The following is a 12,311-nucleotide window of genomic DNA, read 5'->3' as shown; positions in this document are numbered from 1 at the left end:
GGAGGGCAGTTTCTCCCAAAAAAACTGGCCCTATATGTGCTTACACAAGTTGTACGTAGAGTAGCATGCCGGTTTACTTGCTCTACACGGGTGGCAAAAATTGGTATCTGTTGTCATTCCTATTGGCCTAATTTGACATCGACATTTTTTGACACAGCTAGAGAATCCCTTCGTTGCCCAAAGGAAACCTGATCGATGGCTAGCCTCACTTGCTACGTACGTCGAATGCGACAGGAGCAAAAACACGCGAAAGGTCAGAGCATCTCTGACTCTGACACTAACGTAACTAGCTAGCTCATGCCAATGCCATCGGTCAAAGATCTCCCGTCCCTCTTTATTCCTGCTGCATCGAGCCATCGACCGATCGATTCGGCATACGAGCGGCACGCCTTTCCCGCGGCATGAATCGCATTCGGAAATACGTCTACGTGCGTGTGTACGCACCACCACCACAGGCAGACCTAACGTCCTCGGTCTCCTGTCGTCTGTTCTTTCTCAATATTGTGTTGTGTTTCTCTCTTTTGATCGATGGCACACACTGGTTTATTGGTCTAACATATTCCTACAACTACAAGTGGGCGGTATTCTGCTGCTCTTCCTGGACGTGCATGCATGTAGCTTTACAGCTGCTATGATTCATATATCCAACATGTGGGAATTGCTCCATCAAGCCCGGCCAAGGAAGTAGCTGCAGAAAGCAAACTACGGAGTAGTACAAGTCCCACCAAATTCCCAGAACGACTAGCTCTCCGGTTCGGTTCTTGACTTGTTGGTCATGGCTGCACACCACGGCTTTCTGTTCTGTACCTTCCACCACGGCCACCGGCCATGGGTTACTCCATAGTTACTTCCTCCGATCTTAAATTGTTGTCAAAATATTACATGTATCTAAACGTTTTTTAAGGATAGATACATCTATATTTGGGCAATTTGAGTCAAGAATTTAGAATTCAGAGGAGTACTAAACTAAGATCAAGATCATATACAGGACTCAAGGAGAGTTGATGGTCAAATCAAACAGCTAGACAGCTAGCTGATCCATGCACCTACTTTCCTGAAGAAAGATACTGCAATCTCGCGCGTGCAATTCCCGGGCATCTGCGCCCGGCCGCGCGCATGTGTGCGTGCATGCTGAAGATTTCCCGAGCTAGTCACTCTCCTGCATGTAATTAGCTGCAGGTATATGCGCCTAACATGGATGCATGGTCAAATCAAGGAGATTCCTGCAGTTTGCACGAGTTAGCTATAGAAACTTTAATGTCGCTGTCAATTGTGTCACAGTGAATGAAGGCATGGATATAATAGCCTCTGAATGAATCACGCGCCCATTTTTCTTTCTTCAAGTTGTTCTGTCAATGACTCGATCGATCGTGTCGTGTCAAGGATCTTGCTGTTTTCCCATTGTTTTTTCTGGTACACCTGTTTCTTCGTTCTTTAGTTGTGTCTTGTATGGAGTACCAACCATGCGTGTTGTAACACTTGTAATTAAGCTCCTAACATTAGGAAAACGTTTTGCTAATTCAGATGAATACACTATATATCATGTCTGATGAACCATTCACAACTAACTTCTAGTTGCTAGTCTGAATGTCTGATGCTATCCTTGATTGGTGAAGAGGCATGCTTATAATACTATAGGTAAGTACGTGAGGATGTCTAATATAGTGCATTGTAAGTACAGTATTCGATAGGGGGCAGAGGCTCTTTCGTTCTAAAGTAGTTTCTCTTATATATAATCCAGGGTCAAAAGTTTTAGGTCTGGATCACGTTCACGGCAGCGTTATGTTTATTAGCTAGACTTGGGACCATTTTGACGCACCATGCTCCTGCGAACGAGACATATATAGCATAGACACATAGGGGTATTTACTAGCTAGTAATATGCTATATGGTTTATTTACCAAGATGCTTAGCATGTCTGGCACGCGTGGCCGGGCTGCAACCGTGGGACATAGGGACAGGGGTGCGCAAACAAAAAGCACTTAGAATTGGATGGGAAAGTGAGCATAATTGCATAAACACTGCTTCAATACTGTTTGTATTGTTACCAAGCTAAAGAAATTCAGGTTAATATATATAGTTTCGAAATAAAACGAACATTAATATTTTTCTGTCATGAAAATGGTGAGACGTTGTATCATGCTTGATAGACTATGACAGAACCACAGTACCAATATACTAGGAGAAAATAAATTTTAACGTGTTTAAGTTGACAAGGGAACCTATCTACTGGGTTGTTCAAGGCTGCATCCTGGATATGCTCTCGGGTGGAAAATGTAAAAATATAAAACAGAACAAAAGTACACACATACAAGTCGAGCCCTTTAACATGATGTCATCCTGCAAATGCTAGAACACATGGGTTTTGATTAGGTTTGGCTTAGTTGGATTAAAATTATTCCGTCCTCTAGTCAGTCTGCTGTGTTGTTAAATGGGTTCCTGGTAAAACCTTCAAATGTGTGAGGGGGGTTATACAGGGTGATCCCCTCTCTCCTCTGCTTTTTGTTCTTGCAGCTGATTTACTTCAGGCCATAATTAATAAGGAGCATCAACTGGGTAATTTACAGCTTTCAATTCCTAGAGAAGGATTATTTCCTATCATTCAATATGCTGATGACACTATACTGGTGCTCCCTGCTGATGATGGGCAACTTTTGCATCTAAAGGAAATCGTACAGCATTATGCTACTTTCACTGGATTGAAGATCAACTTTCATAATTCCAATTTGATTCCTATTAATCTGAGTGATGCCAGAACCTCTGAGCTTGCAGATATCTTTGGCTGTGCAGTTGCCTCAATGCCTTTTACCTATCTTGGATTACCTTTAGGTACTACACAACCAACTGTCACTGATTTTTTTGCCTCTGGTGGATAGAATTGAAAGAAGAATGTCCAGTACTACAACTCTGCTCTCTTATGGTGGCAAATTGACAATTATAAACTCTGTCTTGTCCTCTCTTGCTACTTACACTATGTGTTCTCTGCAATTACCTGTCAAAATTGTGGATCAAATTGACAAGATTAAAAGAAGATGTTTATGGAGTAAGAAAACGGCTAATGGGGATTCAAATAATGCTTTGATTGCTTGGGATAAGGTGTGACCTAAGAAACATGGAGGACTGGGAATCCTCAACCTTAGAGTGCAGAATCAGGGTTTATTGCTCAAACATCTTTTTAAATTCTTTAATAAGGATGATATCCCCTGGGTTAATTTATTATGGGAGACATATTATCAACAGGGTGTCCCTCAGGCCATGAATCCAGTGGGTTCATTTTGGTGGAAGGCTATTCTGAAATTAATTCCTCTTTTTAGGGGCATTTCATCTTGTAAACCAGGAAATGGTGACACAGTACTATTATGGAAAGATTCTTGGTACAAAGAGGAAATAATCTTCACAAAATTGGCCTGCCTTTTTTCCTATGCTAGAGATGAGGATATGTCTATTCAGAAATATTGCAACCTTGGCTCAGTTGCTGCTGGTTTTTTAACTCCAATTTCTCCAGAAGCTCTTGAGCAAATGCATGCCTCGGATGAATTGATAATTGATGCTGATATTTCTATTCATAGAAATGATCTTTGGCTCCCAACCTGGGGTACTGACTTCTCTTCAAGCAAATTCTATAATCTTTGCTACTCCAGAATCATCACACCTGCCCCTTCTAAGTGGATTTGGAAATCTAAAAATACTCTGAAGGTGAAGGTTTTTGCCTGGCTTCTTCTTAGTGACAGATTGAATACCAGAAATATGCTCTCTAGGAGAAATTATAATATTGATTCAAGTTTGAATTGTGTGCTCTGCAACACTGGAAGAGAAGAAACCTTGAATCACCTCTTCTTGGAGTGTCCATTCAGTCAAAGGTGTTGGAGGCACATTAATATAACCTGGCCAAGAAATTCAACCTGCATTGAAGCACTTCCTGAGGTCAAAAGAAGATTCGACAACCCTATCTTTTTTGAGGTGTTCTCTCTAGCTGCTTGGAATATCTGGAAGATCAGAAATAAATTCATTTTTGAGGGGGAGCGAGCCAATTTTCAGGGTTTGTTAGCAAAGTTCAAATCAGATTTATCTTTACTAGGCTGTAGGGTGCCTCAATCCCTTTCTCCCATTCTTACTAGTTTGATAGACCTTTTCTAATTAACAGGCGAATGCCCCTGATTGTACATTTGTAAATATGTAAATATTTTTCTATATTTAATATATACAGCAGTAGGAGCCTCTCCTATTGTTTTTGGTCAAAAAAAAAGTCGTGCCCTTTATATATATGTGGGTAAATTCTTAGAAAAACAGATAAATTTGGTGCCCTATGTTGCAAAAAAAAGGTTTAGTGTTTACAATGGCTTTCTTAAGTACCGAGTTTCGTTTTTTCAACACACAATACTGTATGAAACATACTTTATTAAAAGGTTTAGTGTTTACAATGGCTTTCTTAAGTACAGAGTTTCATTTTTTCAACACACAATATTTGTACGAAACATACTTGTATTAAAAGGTTTAGTGTTTACAATGGCTTTCCAAAGCTCTAGTGAAGTGGTCGAGGACAGCGATACTAAGAGCATCTCTAGCAAATCCCGTATATCGGTGATCCACGAAAATGTTTTGTAGATTGCCTAAAAACGTTTTTAAAATCAAGCTTCATGCGTCGAATCGCATTCTCGAATAGCACAGAACAACAAGAACACGCATCATCGCCAAATTCATGTTCATCATGCAGTTCATCGTATAAGCGTTAACCCAATATTAATATGAGGAGCATTTAACGAAATAACAAAATGAGCTCCTCGTCTTCTTGATAGTGCGGCCTTCTTCTCGCTGGCGCCACTCATGCCTCATCATCGTCAGAGGAGATGCAGATCAGCTTCTGCATCTCCCATTTGCCGCCTAGCGCCCCGCCATCACCGCCTCCGATCGGGAGGGCCTCCACGATCTGTGCAACGTTGTAGGCGTCGCGGCGAGCATCCTCTTCCTCCTTAATCTGAATGGAGGCGGCCAAGGCTTGGTGCATGACGGCGACCTCGCTAGAGCAGGACATGGTGGCGTGAGGGTGACGGAGGGAGCCGGAGTGGGAGATCTCCGCCACCTGCCCAATGAGGGAGACGGAGCGGAGCTCCCTGGCGAGGCCGTCTCCTCGCGGCGAAGGAGCTCGGCCTCTTGCTCACGGTGAAGGGCGAGGTGCTCCTGAAGACCATCACAGAGGCCCACCTAGCAAAGCCAATGCAAGGTGCCATGCTTCCGCGCCACCTCCAAGAGGACGCGGGCGCTCCTCCTCATCTGCGGCAGCGCCTTGTCCCCCGTACGCCCAGGGTTCCCCTGCCATGCGGGGCATGCGGACCTACCTCTGATGACTCCCCGACCTGATGGACGAATTTACGAGCTACATTGCAGCAAATTTGGTGGTGGTGGTGGTGGTGTGTGTGTGTGTGGGGGGGGGGGGGGATTTCTTGCCGGCAGCAGGGGTATGTTTTTTTACGCACCGGTAGAAATGCGGAATGGGATCCGCAAAACCTCACCCGGGCTGTACATATACGTCGACGTGATGGGCTTTTACGGTTTATAGAATAGCTTTTTCCGGGCCAGGCTGATATGCGATATCTGATTTGGTGCTTTTTTTTTGCACGAAGCCCGTAAACTTTTGCAGATCATTGATGTACGGGATCTGCTAGAGATGCTCTAAGGCCGCCAAGAAATTTTGTACAATGTACTGCCTCCCAGTATTGTCAATGGTAGCGATGACTCAGTGGGGAGTTTTCAGATGTTAGATCGGTTGTGAAGTGAGGGTTGACTTCACGAAGGTATTTCTGCCTTCCACCGTGTCATGTTTCCCTTGCTAAGGAGCCAGTTTTTCGGCTACTTTGTCGATGAGGTGCTGAAAGAAGAAATCCCACCTTCTTGAGGCGGTGGATGGATAGGGATAGCCCAAGATAGCGCAAGGGGAACAAGGTCCAAACCGTTGGGACGTTCCACATGATCGAAAGATTGATATTGGCGCGACAATAAGATTTTTTTTGTTTTGCATGTTCGTGAACAATTCTTGACCTCTCCAAAACCATCAAGGGTGTTGGATAAGTTGCCGATGTCTTTCTATCCACGTAAAGCGAGGTACGCAGCTGAGTCTTGTGGCCATGCAGCTAGTGTAGATCGTCGTGGCTGTTCGGTTTTAGTCCTACATCGGAATATGACTATGAGAGAGCACAACATATAAAGTGGGAAAACCTCGCCTATCAAATTGATCTTTTGGTTTGAGTTAGACTTAATGCTTTGATTGGTTGCAGGCTCCATGGACCTAGGCTGGTAGGGCGTTAAGATCGTCTATCATCATTTATTTTAGAGGACGGCCAGCTTGCGGAGACATACGTGACCCAATGCCGGACCTAAACACCCACAACCCTAGTTCACCGCCACTCTCCTCCTCCCTCGCCGCCGCCGGCACGCGTCGCCGGGCAAAGCCCGCGCGGCGTCGGCGGCGACGGGGCCTTGCTCCTGGCGGTAGATCTGCATCGGCAGCACGGGCTATCCTCCCCTGGCGGCGGCGGCCTCGTCTTGGGCACGTTCCTTGGCGATGGCGGGGGCCTGTGTTTGGCTTCCTACTGAGGCCGAGATGCCCGTCCGGCCCTAAGCGGCTATGATCTGTCTGGCCGCAGCACGTGACGGCGGCGGTGTTCGGCCATGGTTGCATCATAGCGGTGGCGACACTTGCCGCGGCGCGTGGTGGCAGTGGGGGCCTGCCCTGGCCACGTCTTGGCCGTCCCTAGAGACAGCGACGGCCTGATGGTCGTGTCCTGGCGGCGTTATGGCAGATCGTCGGCGTGGAGGCGGCTGCCTCTCCTGAGCGAGGCAAGAGAGGCAATGACATGTTGATCTCCAGCGAATCTGGGACGCATGGCTCCGATTCGTTCGGAGCTGACGATGGTGGCCCCCGCGAGCGTCGTTACCTTGCTGAATGTGTTGACGTTGTGCTTCTCCCGCCTCCCGTCCAGATGTTCCATGGGAAACCCTAGATCTGGGTCTCCCGGATCAAACGATGGTGACATTTTCGATGTCGTTTCCCCTCTTGGGGGTCTCGTTTTGGAACAAATGAAGCTGGAGGGGTTTGGTCCTGCTTGCCGATGCCAGGCCTGGCATGATGCAATGCTTCGATTCATGTCCTGAATTTGGGTTGGTGGAAGAAGGTGGCGGCTGTTTCTAGAGTGGATTGGCCTATCCAGTTGTGTCCAGTGCGACCTGCGGATTTCTATGTTGGGCGGTGGTATGCGGCCAGGACACTCTGTCCTGATAATGGCCACCACCTTCATCAGGCTTCTAGATATAGTTTGGTGGGTTTGGAATGTTTGATCGATGTATTCATCTTGTCAAGCTTGTTAATAAATCAGTAAAATGTGGTCGTGTGCCTCTTTTTGATGCAGAGGCCGCAGGTTTCAACCTCCTTTAAAAAAACGTGACCCAATGCCAACAGAACCCATCTTTGCCAACAAACATGTTTGTTGGCTAACATGGGGCGTGGTGTATCATGTGACAAGCTGGGCCGACCGCTGTGCGCTCGAACAAGTGGTATCAGAGCTGTGCATATGATCTCGTAGTAACAGAAGATCATACCGATCGTCGAGAAGTACTCGGCATCAGAGGACCATGGTCGAAAAATAACTTGTATACATCATCAATTGACTGTAAGAGAGCACGGCATATAAAATGGGGCAAATCTTACCTATCATATTGGTCTTTTGCGTTGAGTTAGTCTTCAAGCCTTGTTTGTTTGGTGTGGGCTCCGTGAGCCTGAGTCGATAGGACGCTAAACTCGTGTTTGACTAGCTAGCTAGGATGTGCGCTCTAAGAGCATCTCCAACAACATACCCATATTTTGGATACCCAAAACCATTATGGGTAGGATAGAGAGAAAAATTTGGGTACCCAAAATGTGTCCAACTATTTCAGCATATCCAAAACTAGATACCCAAAAAAGAATATTCTCATTTGATGCTTTCTTCTTCTTTCCTTCTTTTTCATCTACTCGTCTCCTCCTCTCCTTTCTCCCTGTCGTATCCCAAGTCCATAGCAGCGGAGGCCCTCCTCGATTCAAATCGGCGCCAGAGCAGGAGATGGGCCCATGAAGGCAACGTCAGTGCCGCACGGGGGCGCTCCGCTCGCGGGGGCTGCAGCTCGGCGGCTCCTAGGGCGGCACCGTGGTCGGGAAGGGGAAGAGGAGGAGTGGCGGCGGAGGAAGACCGGCAGGGGTGCGGAGCGGGCAGGGCGGCGGCGGGCGCCTGGGCGCGCCCATGGTGGCGCTGGACCGCGGGGAGGGCGTGGGCAGGAGGGGGGCCGGGCCGCGGCAGTAGGGGCAGGGCGCAACCACGACGGTCCGGGACTGTGGCGGAGGTCACAACGGAGCGGGGTCGAGCGGCGCAAGGCAGCAGGTGGGGGCGGCGGCGGTCACCAGCGGCGGCACCCGATGCGGCGGGGCTGAGCCGAACGGGCGTAGGGGAACGCCGACGGGGGCACCTAGGGAGGTGGCGGAGGGGTCGGCTGCGGTGGGAGGACATCGGTGGTCAGCGGCGGCGCGGTCCGGTCGGGGTCAGCTCGGAAATGGCCGGAACGAGGCAGTTGGCATTCCCGCCACTGGTGTGTTTTGGGTACCTATTCATATTTTAGCGCTCAATACCCATATTTGGGTATTGGGTAGCTACTCAAAAAAAAAATTGGGTATCCGAAATTTACGGGTATGCTGCTGGAAACGTTTTTTTGGGACAAAATACCCTTATTGACAGTTTTTTGGTATTCTAGCAAAATATGGATATGCTGTTGGAGATGCTCAAACAGCGGCGAGTGCCAACACGTCGAGGAACCGCTGTGGGGGATGGACTGAGAGGGAATTAAAAGGGGGTTCACGGTGGCAGAGGCCTCTCCACCAGGACTCCGTTCAAAAGCACGATCGACATATTAGGTGCCCAACTGACTTGATAGAACTGATTTTGCTAATCAAAGTGTAATGCAATTGCATTATGCCACCAGCCATATAACTTGTAGCGATGGCCTAGAAGACCCGAGGAGCCTGTTGTAGCTTCATTGATCAAATTCAATTATTTATCGTGAATGGAATAATGTAATGGTGATCGACATGGTGGTATATAACAAAATAGACATCAAATTGCTGCAAGCATCCTAATGATGGTTTTATGATGCTTATGGAAGGGAAATAAAACAGAACATGGGCATCAATATTGTCTTTAGAGACAATAAAGGATAGCATAAACTCTTGCATATCTTGTATATATATAAATTGACGCCCCAAGCTACTTTTCTGCAAAATATCTATCATTCTTAAAAGAATAAGGACAACTGATGATAAAGTTTCTAGTTGCTGCATTATTCAAGTGTGTATGAAAACGCTGATTTTATGGACAGTCATGAAATCAGATGCAGATCAGGTGAGTACAATCTAGGTTTACTATTCGGTTCAAACGAAATGAACAATTAACTGCCACTTTGAAACTTTTCTATTAGTATTTTAAAGTTTTAACTCTCAGATCTAAAGTGGGATTTTGCTTTCCCCCTATACATGCATGGGTGGTGATGGGTGAACCATGGCTTTTACAGAGGATCCCATTATATGGGCATATCAAGAAAATGGACGTGTAATCATAAGATGCGGTCATACTATAATCTTTAAATCGAAAAAATTATTCATGGTATGACACAAACAACAAACAAAACTAACCTAATTAAGAAGATATTCGCAATAATTTCTACACTAGGATGCTCCAAAAAGGTAGAGGCTCTGCTCAGTGCAGTATCTCCTAAAAAAAACATGTGACAAAATAATGTAATTTTAACTGAATTGCGGATGGTGTACTCTGTTCCAGTCATTTGCTGATTTGAACGTGCATAGCAATTGTACAATGTTATGAAAAAGAACCGATTTCAATTCAAAAAGAAAAGAAAATAATGTTGTGTAAAAACCAAAGAAACTTGTGATGACATCGGCGCTGAAGTACTGGCCAACAGGATTACAGGGTAAAGTGGACTAATTAAACTAGGGCGCCCGCTAAACTAAAGAAAATCAGTTAGGATTTGTTTGGGCCCAACCATGTCAACTTGGCAGTTGCATGAGATGGTGATAGTGATAACCTAGCAACTTTAGCTCAAGAAAGGAAATATAATCAAAGGTATCCATCCAACACAGTCACCGTTTTCTAAATGAAAGAATTGAGAATATAACAGATACGTTATATTAAGAAATCATCGGTGTGTAATACCACTGGCGCCTTTCCTGCTTAGGTTCTACTCCTTCGGCTGCTAGTATTGCTCAGGTGTCCTTTTCTGTTAGAACGATTATTATTTTTTACGAAAAAGCAGCAAATTGCTGTGTTTTTTTTAGCTGATTGTATGACGTGGGGTAGGTTCAGTACAAAGAAAGTTAAGTTAAGCAAGGGAGAGATAAATGTAATAAGAGGGCAGTGGGTTGCTGGTGCAGTGGTGCCTTTGTTCGAGCAGAGCAGCTGCATGCCCGCTAGTCCGGCCTCGCTCGAGCTTCTTGCTTCATCAGTGATTCGGCCAAAACGCTGGTTAGAACAATCCTGAAACTCCAAAATATTGGCCACTTGCATACTACTCACTCCGTTTCATAATTCTTGTCAAAATATTACATGTATCTAGACACTTTTTAGAAATAGATACATCTATTTTTGAGCAAATTTGAGACAAGAATTATGAAACGGAGGGAGTATTATGCAAATATTTTCTTGTTCAAATGTTTCCACCGGGCTCGGCTTCATCTAACAAAATGCCAGGTTTTGAGAACTATTTCCTCTCTTTTAATTTAAAAGATGTGCTACATTTGTTATTAAATTAAAAAAATAAAAGTTTGATTAAGTTTATAAAAAAATATAAACATCTACGGCACTGAATTAGTTTTATTAAATCCTCATGATATATGTTTTCATGTCATACTTATTTAATTTGATATTGTAGATGTTAATGCATTTTTCTTTAATTGCCAAATTTTGAGAAGTTTGATTCCAAACAAAGTTAGAAGCAAAATACCTTATACATAATCCCTACAAGAGATTTATACCTCCCGACAACTTCGTCACATTCCTGCAGGCGTAGAGCTACCTTAGAGATAAATGTTATAGTGTGCTTGCAAAGAAGAAGAAGAAACATACCACAATGATATACACACTATTAATCTCCGTTTAACATTGTGGTGGATCTTCATGCTCCCGTTTGTTCCACCCGCTTTTGTCTATTTTATTGTCTAGGTAACTAACTTTTTCTTGAATCCATGCGTTGTTTACTGCATCAGATTATAAAATAAGTTTAACACATCAAAGGTTAGCAACCGCAAACTCAACCTTTTGTATGGAGTAGTCGGTAACAAGATTTTTTGATAATTCGGATGAATTACCTAATTTGTTTCTATGAACATCATGCATCTTATACAATGTACAAATGAATTTGATGTTCCTTTTTTTTAGGAACTGAATTTGGTATCACACAAATGGTCCAGCACATCATAGTACGCACTCTCCTACCTTAATCGGAGATCAAGCATCTCCCAAAACAAGCAGCAACTACCATCATTTGTGCGGTTGTGCCGTCTAGATTGAAGTTTGTGCAATGCAAACACATCAAGTGAGAAAAAAGGCAAAGAGATAGAAAGCGCACGGGCTTTGCCAACAAATCGCCTCGCCTTTCCATATCACCCGCCCGCAAATTCTAGTCACCCCCCATTACATCTTTGCGATGCATGCAAAGCATATACGTACATGCAGCTCTCGTCTTTCTATCCCCCGTCCCTCTCTCTCCTTTCTATCCTTTATAAATTTCCTTTCCCGACGAGACGAGCTTATAATGCCTGAGCTGACACTGGTGCTCCTCCCACGTACACGTACGTACCTGCAGGTGCAGCTTGCTCGAAATAGCAACCACGAGGATGCAACACGTACGCGTGGCCGGCCTTTGGCTTTTCATCCTACACCCCGACATTCTTAGGTCGTCGCCAGCAGCAGCGTGCAGCGTCAAAATTAATCGACACATCCGTCGGTCGGTCGATAACTGGGGTGCCTTTTTCCTGGTGCCACTTCTGCCTGCGTGTTGCGTTAGAAAAAGGAGATGGATTCGGCCGTCTAGCTCTTGCAGACCTAACATTTGGGCTCTTGGTAAAAAAAAAAACCTAACAACATTTGGGCTCCATCACGACCGCTTTAATTTGAAGACAATTAATCATCAACGGTAATGTGTCGCCACCTCTTGATCCGGCGCAATCTGCGTCGTGTAATGTATAAAGCGCTCGTGGATTTGGAAATTCAAGTTTCATA

The sequence above is a fragment of the Brachypodium distachyon genome, chromosome 1 (assembly GCF_000005505.3).
Source record: "Brachypodium distachyon strain Bd21 chromosome 1, Brachypodium_distachyon_v3.0, whole genome shotgun sequence".
NCBI lineage: Eukaryota > Viridiplantae > Streptophyta > Magnoliopsida > Poales > Poaceae > Brachypodium > Brachypodium distachyon.
The sequence above is the reverse complement of the archived record's forward strand: the minus strand, read 5'-3'. Positions refer to the sequence as shown.